At 35.9% G+C, this 14681-nt stretch overlaps 1 protein-coding gene across 1 annotated transcript in view; it reads right to left on the bottom strand.

The window, feature by feature from the left end:
* SPOCK3 (SPARC (osteonectin), cwcv and kazal like domains proteoglycan 3) overlaps positions 1 to 7704 on the bottom strand; it is a 188418-nt gene extending 180714 nt beyond the window's left edge. The window contains exon 1 of the mRNA XM_048304288.1: positions 7602 to 7704. The gene's annotated coding sequence lies outside the window, so the exon portion shown is untranslated. The remainder of the gene's footprint in view (positions 1 to 7601) is intronic.
* Positions 7705 to 14681: the final 6977 nt, after the last annotated feature.

Raw genomic sequence — 14681 nt, 5'->3', positions numbered from 1 at the left:
CAGCTGCTCCTCATAAGATTTGTGCTCCCGACCCTTCACCAGCTCCATTGCCCTTCTCTGGACCTGCTCCAGCACCTCAATGTCCTTCCTGTGTGAGTGGCCCAGAACTGAACAGAGGATTTGAGGTGTGGCATCACCGAGTACAGGGGCATAATCACTGCTGTGGTCCTGCTGATACAATCTGTTGCCATTTTTTCTGATGCCAGCCAGGATGCCACTGGCCTTCTTGGCCACCTGGGACACACTGCTGGTTGACCAGCACCCCCAGTCTTTTTCCAACAGGCATCTTTCCAGCTGCTCTTCCCCAAGCCTGCAGTGCTGCACGGGGTTGTGGCTGAGGTGCAGAACCCAGTACTTGGCCTTGTTGAGCCTCAGACAACTGGCCTCAGGTCATTGCTCTAGCCTGTCCAGATCCCTCTGTAGAGCCTTGCAACCCTCCAGCAGATCAACTCCCACTCAACTTGATGTTAACCTGGAGGACTGCACATATTCAAAAGAATGTTGCGACAAAAGTCAAGCTTTGCTTAGTTAACAGGTTAGATTTTGGAGCAAAGTGTAAGCATTAAAGGAATCTGTATTACAACAGAAGAGGACCCTTAGTCAGTTTTACAGTTCAATCACAAACCCTATCTATTCTTTGGCTCCGTTTCTAGACCTGTGTAAAATGTCTTAGAATTTCATGGGTTAACTGGCTTATTTTTCTTCTGCAAAACCACATTTACAGTAGAAGCCAAGTCCATTCCTAATCAAATACATAATTTGACAGGAGTACACATTTGTGCCCATTACGTTAATTTGTTTTGGGCCTGTAGGCACTATTACACATGCTGTATGTCTTACCTTGTTACCAATTCATTCAGAAGTGAGAGGAGGCTATGCAATTAAGTACAATTTCTTTACAAATAACCTGCATATAAAGTCTAGGTCTCTGAAATGACATTTCTTTTTTTCTTATGAATGTGCTGTAATCATTAAACTTTCTGTATAATTTAAAAGTAAGTTAAATTGATCATAAATCTTGCAAAAAAATAAGATAGGAGTTTTAGGATATAACTCAGAAGACCCTCTGCACATTCCTACCCAATTTTTAAATATGAAAATATCAAATTTATTGCAGGAAAAAAACCTTTCAATTACACATTTCTTCACAGAAATTTCATTTATTAAAACCACCAACACCTTTCTCATCTTTCTGTCACTTCCTGTCTTTCAAAATCACTTCTTTCCAGTTCATTTCCTTTTCTGTGGTTTTCAGAATACAAATACGTAGTTTCCTTCTACCTATTCCTTTTCATCTTTTTTCATCTCTCTCTTCTTCTCTCACTTTCTTCAGTTAACTGCTTTGGCTGTATTTTATCTTAATAATCACATATATGGTCTATTCCAGAAATGGAAAATTGATGTGGAACAACAACAACACTGCTGTAGAGTTGGCCCTCCAGATTACCAGAACTGATGAAGCTGTTGGGAGTAGATTGGTACTGATTTATAGATTATTGCGGTTTCCAGCCTAATCTCTCTATATTGAACTGGACATTTTGAATTGGCAGCAGTGTTTCAGAATTGGCAGTTTGTCTTAATCAGGACATCTAGGAACTAAGTATTTTTCCATATGATCATTCTTGTAATTATTTTGATTTTTTCATCATCTTTAATACATTAAAAATCAGGGGAAAAAAGTTCTAAAACAAAAAATAAAAACCCCACAACCAAACAAACTCCAAGCCACCAGGAAATAACCCAAGGAACACTGGAAAGGCACTCCAATTAGCAAATAATCCAGCTAAACAGTTAAAATGTGTTACTGCAAAATAATTTCTTCCTGTAGGATGCTAACTCTGCTTATACAGTAGGCATTTTCACATAGCAAAATTTACCAGTTTATCCAACCAAATGGAAAGATTTCATTTTGTCAAAATTCAGCTGACCTATTAAAAAGTAGTTTCCATCATAATTAATTGGCTGCAATTGGTAGTTTCTGTATTTCAAAGACTAAGTTCCTCAGAGTCCTAGGCTGTGTAGGCCAGATATGTCTAAACCCCAAAGCACGCCATAATGAGTTGTAGACAATGTAGTTTTGTCAGAGAGCCTGGTCAAAGACCTGGAAATTTCGAACCATCTGGCTTCTTAGGCAGCCCATAGGAGAGAGTAGGAACGTTAAGTGTTCAGACAATAAAGAAGTAATTTAGAGATACCAGTACGTGCAATTTGACATTCAATTAAAATTAATGTTTCAATTCAAGGCAATTAAAACACTGAAATTAAAAAAAAAAAAACAAAAAAACTTTTTAAAGTTAGGATTCTACAAATAGTTTTAGGACACTGACTTTTCATCTCAATCAAAGAATAACCTACTTCTAATAACAGGGTCTCTCAGATTCAGAGTTACAGAACAGGAACAGTTTTAGCCACATGATAGAAGACTTTCTTTTAATCAATGTGGAGGAATGACACTCTTCATCACTCTGTAACTTTTTGTGTTGGTGACCACATATCAGAGTCATAATACCAGGGTTACTCAGACCTTTGTTTTTGAGAGAGATTCACAATAAACAATTACATTTTTGCTGGAAAAGGGAGAGAATCATGCACCAAGAGAAGTTTAAAAACCAGCAATGAGTGAATGACATAGAGCTTTCTGATTTTTGACATGTACCTGTAATTATCTTGGTAGTATGAAAATTAGCTCCAAGATAGACCATAATTCTCAGACCAAAACAGAAGCTATGTGATGGGTAATATTTTGAGATATGGTACAGACATTTTTAGACAGTGTCATAAAACTTGTACAAGGAAATGATCTTGATACCTCCTCTCAGAGATTGTTCTGAAAATGGGGCATAGAATTAGAACAACAGAAGCAAATTATATCTTTCACATTAAATGAATAGGCTGCATTGATCAATATATACAAAATCACATTATGAATGCCAGAAGTCTGTACTAATCACTAAAGACTTGAAGTTGTATTTGAATCTGATTATTCCTGATCCTAGGCCATGTACACAGATAATATAAAGACAGAGAGTTATAAAGCAAGCAATGAATGCTTTTCTCTTAATAATAAACTTGGTATTTAAAATATAATTTTCCTTTCCATAACTCATTCAAAGTGTTTTTGCCAATCTGAAAAAGTGTGTGTACATATTGATTAAAATTCCCATTGTTCTAATCCCTTATCAGATTTTTGGAGTGAGGTTTTTAAGAGGTTACAGTAAACAAAATTGACAGGTAAATGGTGAAATCTTTGGGGTTTTGATTTATAACAGATTCATGTTTTATGGTGACACTACTCCCTTTTAATTTACTTTTTATTTATATTTATATATTTATATTTTTATTTATATTTATTTATATTTTTATTCTTTTACTTTTTGAATAGCAGGTATTTCCCTTTTTTTTTTCATTTCTCCATTTCTTTGATCCTATTTGGATATACTCACTAGCCAACTGCTTTATGCAGCTGGAAATGAGGTTGTTTTGTCCTTTATACAATGCACTCGCAGGGAATGAAACACGTTTGGGTTAAAGCTCTGAAGAACAGTAGTGGTTAACAATGTATATACTCTGGACATTTGGAAAGCTTTTGTCTTTTTTTCCTTTAAGTCAAAGCGTATTAAATTATAAATTTCTTCAAAAGTATATGGATAATAAATAGGGAAGTATTAACTAATGTTAGGTTAATGGTTACAAACTGACAATGAAGATTAAGAACATAACGGTCTTGTGAGAGTATCTGTGAGCTCTAAGCAGGAATAAGATATTTAATAATAATCTTCATTAACTGAAATCAAGGAGAATACATTAAACATTCCAGTTCCTTAAGACACAGTCATTTCTAAATTAATTTTTAAATTGAATTTAAAATAGTCAAATATTCAAGAATTCAAGGAATGTGGCTCAAAGTTAGCTACCAAAATATTCGTACCTTTCAGAAGTTACTTCTAGAGACCTCTTTGAGCAGAGCCGCGCTCATGCCGACATCTCACCAGGACAGCTCCGGGAAGCGCAGTTGGCGCCTTTTCCCGAAGTACCTGGGAGAGGAGCGCCCCCCGGTGGCGGCGGGGAACCGCAGCGGTTCCGTTGCACCCGGGTCCAGGTGGGAATGAAAGCTGAGTAATTACGATCCTGCTACTTGCTCGCCGTCCTAGCAATCTTTCCATTCCTCGTTTTAAAAACAGTACTATTTCATTTTCTTCCTAATTATTTATTTAGAGAAACTGGATATTATTTGTGTTTCTGGATGTGTTTCTGTTTGTCCCTTACACTGTTGCTAGTTATACCTACAAAAATTCTTGATCCCGGAAGCCTTGCTTGCAGGTACTAGAACTCGTGCCTTTACAATTATCCTAAGGTATTCTGGCAACCCAGTGTGATTGCAGGCGTGTTTCAGGACTGCTGTTCTTTGAAAAGCTAATGCAAGAGTATCTGTAAGAGCCATGAGGAAGATTCTTGTAGTGACCAGCATTTTAATGTGCGTAGAAGCCTGTTGTGTAGATCTGTCTTTAGAATCAGTTGTGTTTCCTCTCAGTATGTCATTTTCCTGCGACAGCACTGCAGCAAGCAGGCAAGTAGTGCTATCCCCCTGCAGTAACACAATGCCAGACCCAAGTCCCAAAGTCTTCCCTGCAAATCTGCCCTAGAAGACAATAGAAGCTGGAATTAAACCACTGTGACAACACCTTATCTTCTTAAGGTGCTTGAAAAGCATCTGCAATTGTTCCATGGATACCAAGAAAATATAACATTTTTTCAAAGTGTAAGCCTGTCACAAATTAATAGATCTATGTACGTGTGTGTAGTAAACCAGATTATATAGCAAGAGGAAGGCTGCCTCTTGTTTATGAGGAAAATATGTGGGTCACATAATCAAATGCTATATTAATATTGTTGGCAATTTCATAGGAAATGACTGAAAAATTTTTATTACTCTTTCCTACGGATAATATTTTATGATAAAGATTTAAGAAAAGCAAATTCATTGTTAATAATAAATCCACTTTCAGGAATACAAAAGGAAAATTTATGTACAGGTCATAATTCTGACATAGCAAAGGAGGCAAGATCAAAAGAAATGCTTCCTGGAGAAAGAAGCCCAGCCCAGAGATGTAATGAGAAGTGCAACAGGATAGTTTGTCACTTTCAGGCAGCAAAGACAAATTCTGCAAAGACACCCACAAAACCTCCACATCTGTGGAAATGTTTACGCTTGAGGTGCCTAGGAAATATATTTCAAAGCAGCCACACCATCCACCCAAAGTGAGACAACAGTCAGATCACTATCTCTGCCACTTAGAAAACAGTGCTGAGTTCAAATATGATATAAGGTTGAGCAAAAAGCTCACAGTCAAAATTTTAAAATATGACATTTAAGTCTACATTTCATAAGCTTTGACTGTTATTGTTAATGTCTCTGGGTATTGTTAGTGTGTTGTTGCTTGTGTCTAATGATACACTACATCAGAACACAAATTTAAAATGGGCTTTTGCAAATCATTTACTATGTGTGCTTGAGCCAAGTACAGCAAACAATTAGAATGATTACCCATTTTTGACTCTGCTAGAGCTGAACCACAATATATGATGGATGCCTGTCACTCTAAGGCATTCTTTAAAGTCACCCTGAGGCAGGCACACTAAATGAAAGGCTTGTGTAACATCTGTCTAGCTATTGCAGCTTGCTTTCAGCTTTATATTTATTCTTTCCACTTAACATTTTAATCTTTTTTCTTTATAACAATGTCATATTCCACATTTGTGGATTAGCAGATAAGGTCCATAAAAACAGTATTACTATCAGCCAGATCTCCCAGTGATTCTCTTGTACTCACAAAAATACTTTATACACACGAACAGCATCAGGGGTTGACAGGTTGAATGCATCCATCAACACAGTTCTGGTATCTTGGGATGTGCTAGCTCTTGTTTTCTGCAGTTTAGAAACACCTTTCTGTAGGACTCAGTCTCTCCATCTGCACAACTACCACCCATGTTGAAACCTCTTGGGCACAGACACATATCAGTGTGCCTGTTCCCCTTCAAAGCTCTGCTATTTTAGTGTTTCCATCCTTAAGAGTCTCACATGAGGCAAGCTCCATACTTGAAAGGTTTGCACATACACAAATATATTATTACTACTTCCTAATACTGCCAAGATGTTTTTAAAAAATTTAGAAGCCCCAGTTCACAGGGTGCAGAACTAGGGGTCAAGTGTCTGATATAACCTGAAACAGTTGCATACTTTCATCAACTTCAAGTTTCTCATTTCCAAGCTAATACATAGTGGTTTAGTAACTGAAATGCTGTAGAAACCATGCACCTTGTTTCTGAAATGGAAATGAGAACACTTTGAGCTGCACAGGATCTACCTTTGAGAGAAGAGTGAGGCGAAAGGGCAGTCATAGGGGACCATGGGAGGAAAGGCCTAGGTGATATGTCGTAAGATTGTAACGTGAAAAGGAACTATGACTCCTTGGATTAGAGCACCTTGAATTCTTCAGGTGAAGTGTTTCTACCTGACAGTGAACTAGTGAAGGTATGGGAAGCACAGAAATCTGCTGACAGAATTTCTCTTGAGGAGGAAAGATTTAACTAGAAGAGAAATCAAATATAATATCTAGATAGCACATGCTGTTGTTACCTGTTTACTGGCAGAATTTCCCAGTATAGGTATGACTATAACTGTAGGAGACTTTTTAGAACCTTGGGGACCTTTCCAGATTCCTGTTTGTCTTTCCCTGGCTGAAGGGCATAGGTTTTGACAGAGATAATAGCAAGTGTATATGTACCATGTTCTCTTGTACTGCACACATGTTTTTTTGGGTTTTTTTTAAAAACTATGGACTTCTATCACAAAAGCAGCTAGTATAACAAATTTTGCTTAAATGTAAAATGACAGTCGAAAGCACTTTCTTTCCTTTCTCCTTGTATTAGCACTTTAGTCTGTCCTCCAGGCTGCCAGAAGAGTATGCAACTTTTGAAAGTGTATCTTAATGGCAGAAAGGATCTACCTGTCCATCAGTTTCCTTACATTAAAGTCATACCTCTTCCAACGATTCAGTGACTTTATTATCAGGGCACACTTTTCCCAAGTGCCATTGGACACTAACATGGTGTCAAAAGAGGCAATGTGCCTTCCTCCCTCACTCCATTCTTTGGCTCAAGAATAGCATGCTTCAGAGTCTCTAAGATTTTAATAGGACATCTAAAGAGTTTGAATAATCCTCAGAGAACAGATGTTCCTTCAAAGCAATCACAAAATGCAAAACACTACAAGTGTGCAATTTATTTTTGCTGCATAAAATATTCTAAATTTTGTCTTTGGAGATGAATATAACATTTTCAGAAATTCCATTAAATTGTTTATAGAAGAGACTCCGATTCTACAAATGCAATACTATTTTAAGGCACACATTTTTACCCCTGTATGTTTTTCTTTCTGGCCAGTAAAAAAAAACCAAACAAGCCAAACGCAAGAGTTCAAATTGGCATTGCTAAATTTAGCTTCTGCATATTCTGGATGCAGTATTAAGCACTTAAATAACAAGCTCCATCCTCCCAGAACACAATACAGGAAACAGTGCATAGCAGACTCAGCTTACCTTGTAGAAAGCCACTTGTAATGCAATCAGGTTGAGTGGACCTGGGTTTTTCCACTGAGGTACAGCAAAATGTTGGCCTCTTGTTGAACTTCTGTCCACAGCTATTGGTCTCAAACAACTTCTGGAGAGTGGAAAAAGTACATCAGCACTACTAAGCTGCTTTTTGCCTCCCAGATAAGCTGTGCTATACATACTTCCCTCTGTTCCCCTAATCCCTTCAGTGTCTCACCTAATGCAGTCTTCCTTGATTGAGCTTTATGAACACGCCTTGCAAATGAACACTAACAAAATCTGAAAGGCATTATCATTTGTGAACAATAAGACCTTCTCTTAGACAGTTACATTGAAGTAAAGTCAGTGAATTAAAGACTTTTGAAGAAATATTAAACCTTATTTGTGCCATGGTACAAGATCATCAAAACTTTCCATTAATCAAGACTTATGGTTTAACTGATGGTTCCAAATCTGACCTAACAGAACTGAAAAACAGTAAATCTCCAGAAGTACTCATCCACCACAGGACTGTTTAGCCTTCTTTCCACTAGCTCCCCAGTAAGGTCATTTTCAGCACCCAAAGACTTGGCCTCCAGGTGTTTCTTGCTCTTGACTGTCAACTGTGATGTGCCATATCAAGATTTTAAAAAACAGAAAAAAGATACCTTGCAATCTTAGAGGAAGTTACACTGTTTCATTTTTAAAGATTACTTGTAATTTCATCTCTTGTCATTCTCTCTATGTCTTCCTTTCCACTGGTTTGATGACTTTTTCTTTTCTCTGAAAAACTCTCATTTTAAGATGAAGGAGTTCTAATTCCACCATCCAATTAAAGAGGAGTGGTCTCTCCTTCCACAGATAGTCTCATGCACATCATTGCTTGAGATAACAAAATCATCTATAAGGCAAGGTCTTTGCAAGTCTTCTTCTTTAAGAGACTGTGTGACAGAGATGGAAGAGGGGAAGCCTGAAAGCTGTCAGCGGAAATAAGACATTGATTCTTTTATCTACTGTAATTGGAAAAATTAACTCTTAGCCAGTAAGAGAGAGTTAAACAGCATTACACTCCACAATGACTATAATTTTAATTTAATGACAATGTTCAATTTTTCCTTACACCATTTGGAAATGGCTTAAACCTAGCACAAACATCGTTAACCAGATCTATTTCCTAACTTAGACACATTTCCTCCTTCAATGTCAGCGTTTCATATTTCAAAACTTACTGTAACATCTATATTAACAATATAAACTTACCCCATAGTCAGAGTCCCAAACAGTTTTAGATGTTTCAAATTTTTAACTCACTCTGAAGTCAATAATGTACATACCAAACATGCATATCATTGAAAAGATGCTCAGGTTTTCCAGATAATATTACTGAAATCCACGCTGCATGCTTTTCCCTGTTAAAATAGACTTTAAAAAAATACAATAATTTTCAGCATAAAATCAGTGGGATCTCACAATATAAAAATTATTCTTTCTCTTATTTTTCATAATACCATAACACTTCTTAATATTTTTAAATTTAGTATTTGCATATCTGTTTCACAGAGAAGTTTATCACATCAGATAGAACTAAAAAAAGAAGTATAATTTATAACTATGTAAACGTTTTCTTAGTCACAATTTGGTAAACACAACATCTGGTAACAGCCAGAAAGTGTAATTATATGGTCTTGCCATTCCTCCAGCCTGTTGTATGCTAAAGAAGACTTCACATACACTGCTAGGTCAGTTACATTCTTTGGGGTTTTCTTGTTGTTCCATGTCTAGTGGGTTGTTTATGTGAGTAGTTACTTTTAGAAGAATAGCAACTGGAAAACTGGAGTTCATCTCAGTGGTAACAACCACATTTTTGCTGGAAGTTTCTTTGAAGATTTTCCATGTACATGTAATTAAGATGGAGGTAGAAAGCATAAAGTATTGTTTTATTATAATGTAAAGTGATATTAAAGTGCTGTGGAACATATAATGGTATTTTGAAAGACAACTGGTAGGCAAGAGTAGAAGTAATTTAAATCTAAGTCCTAGTACTAAGGCTATCTAATTTCTGACTAAGATAATTATTACTAAAGGAGGTTTTCATGGCAATAGTCTGATTATTTCTTCTAAAAAGACTACACTATTTAATACTGGAAAAATCAATCAAATATTTCTCCAGTTTGTGGACATAATGGTGGAAAATCGATACAGAAACTACCAGAACAGTGTATTTTATGTGCTCTTTTATTTGTTTCTTTAGAACCTAGATTTCAAAATTTAAAATCCCTTATAAAATACTTCTGAAGACTATGTTAATCTCCAAATGTGTATTAACCCTGGTACAAGGCTCCTATTTCTAGCAGAATGTTCTATTTTTTTTTTCTTTAATACCGTATTTTCAAATGAACCCCAGTCTTCCACTTCCTTGTCTTTCCTTTTATTTGAAGTTTTACACAGGCCGGAGCTGTTATTGGGCAACACAATGTCCCTTTCTGGACAGACTGACTGACCAAGTGAAACTAAGCCATCAATTTCATTTCTATATCCACTATTTGTACATCTTCTCTCCTATTTAAGTTAAGACTTTTCATTGTGACTTTAGTGGGCATCATTTGTAAACTGATTCACTGACAGTTTAAGGATGTTCTTCCAAGGCACATGATTCGTTCAGCTGATTATTTAAATCCCATTCAATACTTTTATTTTGTATTCTGCTATTTAAGTCTCACAGTTTTTCATTAATATTACAACGGATTAGTTGTCAATAACCTCCTGCACTTTATATACTTTGTAGATCCTATAATTTTTAGAAGTACACTTGTGAAAAGCAAAATTTAATTTTCAATATGTCTTTCAGACTATAGTTTGGTAAAAGCAGTTTAAGGTTTAAAAAATAATTTTTCCTTTAAAACATTGTAGAAAAAAATACTAGTCCCTAAATGACAGTGTTTTCTACTGACTTCAGTCATCGCTGGCTGTAACCTTGTGTTCCTACAAAAGATACTTTTAAGACTACCTAGGCTCAGTTTCAAAATGAAATACATATTTAGCATTAATTTCACCTGTACTTTTTCATATGCTATATGTCTTATGCTCTATATATTCATATACTCCATGTGTATACATAACAAAAGGGACCTATGAAAGCTTGTGAAATCCAAGATACAAATTATTCTAGGAACCTGTATCAATTCAGAGGAGATGATGAAGGAGAAAAGCAGGACATAATTCATAGTTAAATCTTATTTCAGTAGTTAAAATTAAAGAAACCAAATCAGAATGATAAAAACCCAGCCAAAAGCACAAGACCCACTGAATGGGCTCCAAGCATTCACAAGATCTATGAAGAGAAAGTGAGTACTTTGTCAGTCTTAAAATATGATTTGCTAGCAAAAGTGAATCTGTAAAACAACACTGCAAGAAAATCACAAAGTAAGCAGAAAACACATTTTTCAGAATTCAAAAGGAAATAAATAGAAGTTTAATCAGTATTTTTTTCTTCTGCAATATGCTCCTTGAAAAAGTTTATCACAGACTGAGTATTTGAAGTACCTAATGAAACATTCAGAATGTGCACAACGTCATAGGAAGAAGCCTTCCCTGCAGCTAAAACAAATCAGGGAGAGAAGTGAAAATATTTCTGCGTAAATGAATGCTTAAAATGAAAAATGGGACATCTGAGTAGAGAAATAGCACCACTTTGGAAAGAATCAAAATATTCTGAGAAAGTGATTTAAAAAAAGTTTCAGTGTATTGTCTCATAGTGAGAATGTACGGTCCCAGATTTTTTCCCCCAAGTTATGGTGAATATAGGTCAGATTTTAAGTCATGCTGCTTGTTGAACATTTTGGTTTATTGTTATGCAGGTTGTGATGGTATCCCATGGTCCAATCAATTCTAGCATTGCTCTATACTGTATTTCTTTTCACAGCTGAATAGCCATTAGCTCAATTCAAAATGGATTTTTCAGAGAAGAGGCTGTGAATGGCAAACAACAAATACTGTTATCTGATGCACAACTGGGAAATTCATTTTGAGATAGTTCTTGGAATTCCTGGCGAGCAGGTTATAGTTTCTGAAAGTCTGAAGGAGAAAGCATGTGGATTTTTTCACCAAAGCAAGCAAATATTATGTTTAGCCAAAGAGAACAAACTAGCAGATAGATCAGGAAACCACTCTGAATTGGCCCACTCAAGACACAGAGGCGGGCTAGATCCAAAGCAATTTACTTTCCATCCAGGAACTAGGAGGCAGCTAGGGAAATAACTATGATTTGCAGAGTAAATACTCCCATCTTTCTTCATTCATAATAGAATTTAAGCTAACAATTTGATCCTAAAGGTTTTGTTTAATAAATAGCTGTGGAATGACATTCTGTACAGTGATGTTAAGCACAAAGTTTGGAAATACAATAACTGAAAAGACATATTGTGCAGCACTTTCCAATGTTGACAGTTATGTGCCTACATGCACCAGCTCTTTATAAGCCACAATATTCTGACTTTATTTTTCTTTATCCTTTTTAACAGCTTAGTTTTCTTTGCTTTAGTTACTTTCTTACAACAGAGCAATAAGAAGGTAATAGTGTATACTGTTTAATAAGATTTTATATTTAATTTATGCCTTCTCTTTTTACTTAGTCTTGCTCTACTTGTGACTTCTTTTACTTCCTTCTCTTAAAAAATGAGAAACCGTCCCAGGAGTCTAAGACATTTGATTCCTGATTCTAGTTCCATACACTACTGTACATCTAAGTGGAACTGTCTGAGTCAGTGAATCTACATGCACTTTAAATGGATCTATTTGCAAAATAAATGACATCTCTTATTCCACCTCATTCTGGTCCTACCTCTCCACTTAAGTGTCTGAAATTAGCAAATCCCTCTTTCAACCCATGATCTAACAGCATCTAACAGAGCATGGATGATGATGGTCAATCATAATTTACTCATACACAGTTAATATCAATTTTTAAGCCATCGTTTTCTTAAAAGTCTTCAATGGAAGGCTACACAGAGGTGGGGGAGAAGGGGAGGTTGCTTTAAGAAAGAAAAAAAAAGAAAAGAAATCTATATTCAAGATTGTGAAATTAAGCTTCTAAATAAGTATTCATAAGTTCTAACATAGCGAAGTAAATAAACCTGGAAATTTAATGTATTTTATATTTTTAAAAGTTAAGACATTGATATTTATAAAATTAAATTCATATGGATTTTATCTAAAGTCTCTAAATCCCTTTTCTAACTTTAGTAGACAGCTGTATACAGGTGAAATTGTTTTGAACACCAGGAGCTGTTCCTGTGAAGTGCTGATATTTCACTGATACGGAGTCTGATCTAATTCCTTGGTGGCCTGGTTTCTACCTCCTCTTATCATGGTAAAATTGACTTCTCCCTTCTCTGCTGTTTCTGTGGCTAACTGGTGTTAACTGAGCCTTTGCACAGAAGAGAGTGTGCCTAAGACACCAACAATCCTATTTAGTCTTCCACTCCAAGTGAATAATTTCTTGTTATTGTGCATGTTAGGAGGAGATAAGGGACTCTTGGATGATACAGAGACAAGATACAGAAGGTTTTACTGTTAGAAGCTTCTGGAGGTAGCAAGGGAATCTGAGAAAATAGGAAGAGGTTTAAAGTTACCAAGTACATCTGAATGTTTCCTGAGTAAATGCCATAAATTTAATTAAAAGGTATTTTAAAGGAAAAAAAGTGTTTTACTCATTAGACTATAGCATGATTAAGAAAAATATCCAATTTGAAATCTGAAGTCTGTGACTTAACTAGCATCACTGATAACACGGAAGGAAGTCTTTTCCTTTATTCTATGAATCTATAATAAACTGAAAAGAACAAGAAGGATGCATGTGAAGCTACACAAAAAACCTGCTAGCTCACAGATGTTACAATGAGGTCACTTGGGGCACTGGTCCTTAGCACTGATCACCATCACAGTAATGTCAAAATTATAGTCCTGACTGTTATGAAACCCTATGTTGGAAAAAAAAACATAAGGAGTTTTTGTGCAGCCAATAATAATTGGTAGCTTTTAAAATAAAAGAGCTTATCCATTCCCATCCAAATTATCAGGCTGGAGCATGGTGCTGGGGATGGTGTATATGTATGCACTCAGTGCTACAGGCACCAACCAGAGCAGTGGTGCCATTTCAGAGACACATCTAATTCCCCATAAATACCAATCAACTGCTGAAAAGGCAAGTTGTTAGAGCAGGAAAAGCATGAACAGAAAGTTCACTCTGAAAATACGATTCTAAATTTTAATTTTAGACTATCATGCTGGGGGGAGTAAAGCTAAAAATGGTTACTACTCGATGGCAACAAAAGCTTTAAAGCAGCACAGTTAGAGCACAGAAATACACTTTGCAGAGCAAAGCATACTTTACAGAATAGTGTGAGAAGTTTCAGAGATATTAAATCAGATCAAGAGATTTTCTGAAAAGTGTCTTCCAAGTGGAAATCATTCACAATGCTTCCTTGTATTTGAGGAATTTCATCTGCTGTATTTCCTTTAGCAAGACTGTTGTGCAGCAAAGTGATTGCAGATGAGGGAGAGAATGCCATGCAATTGCACCGGGTTTTGACTGTGTAAAAACAGATTAATCCATAATCCTACAAGTTTTCTATCCATTTTAGAGGATTTCTTAGAAAGGACACCATGGCTTTGGTAATGAATGGAAAGTGAAAAAACGAACATGTCGAAGTTCAGAATGAACAGGTAACATGTTGTTTTTCAAGTTCTTTGAAAATGTATCTATTAATATAGATAAGGGAAACTAAGAAAAATAGCTCTCTGAAATAATCAGATAGCCTTTCACCACTTCCTTCTACATCAGAAGGAAAAATAGTTGAAGTAGAGAGTCACCGTGAATAATGTGTAAGAGTCATTGGAAAGAAAGATGAGCCAAAGTTACAAAACTGAATTTCTGATAGCTCCACACTTGAAGTTGAACCCCAAAATATTTCTATACTTATCCAAGCACCAAACAAACTCCTTTTTTTCTTTAAACATACACGTAAGTTAGAATCAAAATATAACATGAAGCTTTTAAACCAAAAAATTTTGTTTTCTCAAAATAGCTGA

Source organism: Corvus hawaiiensis, chromosome 5, assembly GCF_020740725.1.
Source record: "Corvus hawaiiensis isolate bCorHaw1 chromosome 5, bCorHaw1.pri.cur, whole genome shotgun sequence".
Classification (NCBI taxonomy): domain Eukaryota; kingdom Metazoa; phylum Chordata; class Aves; order Passeriformes; family Corvidae; genus Corvus; species Corvus hawaiiensis.
The sequence above is the reverse complement of the archived record's forward strand: the minus strand, read 5'-3'. Positions and strand labels throughout refer to the sequence as shown.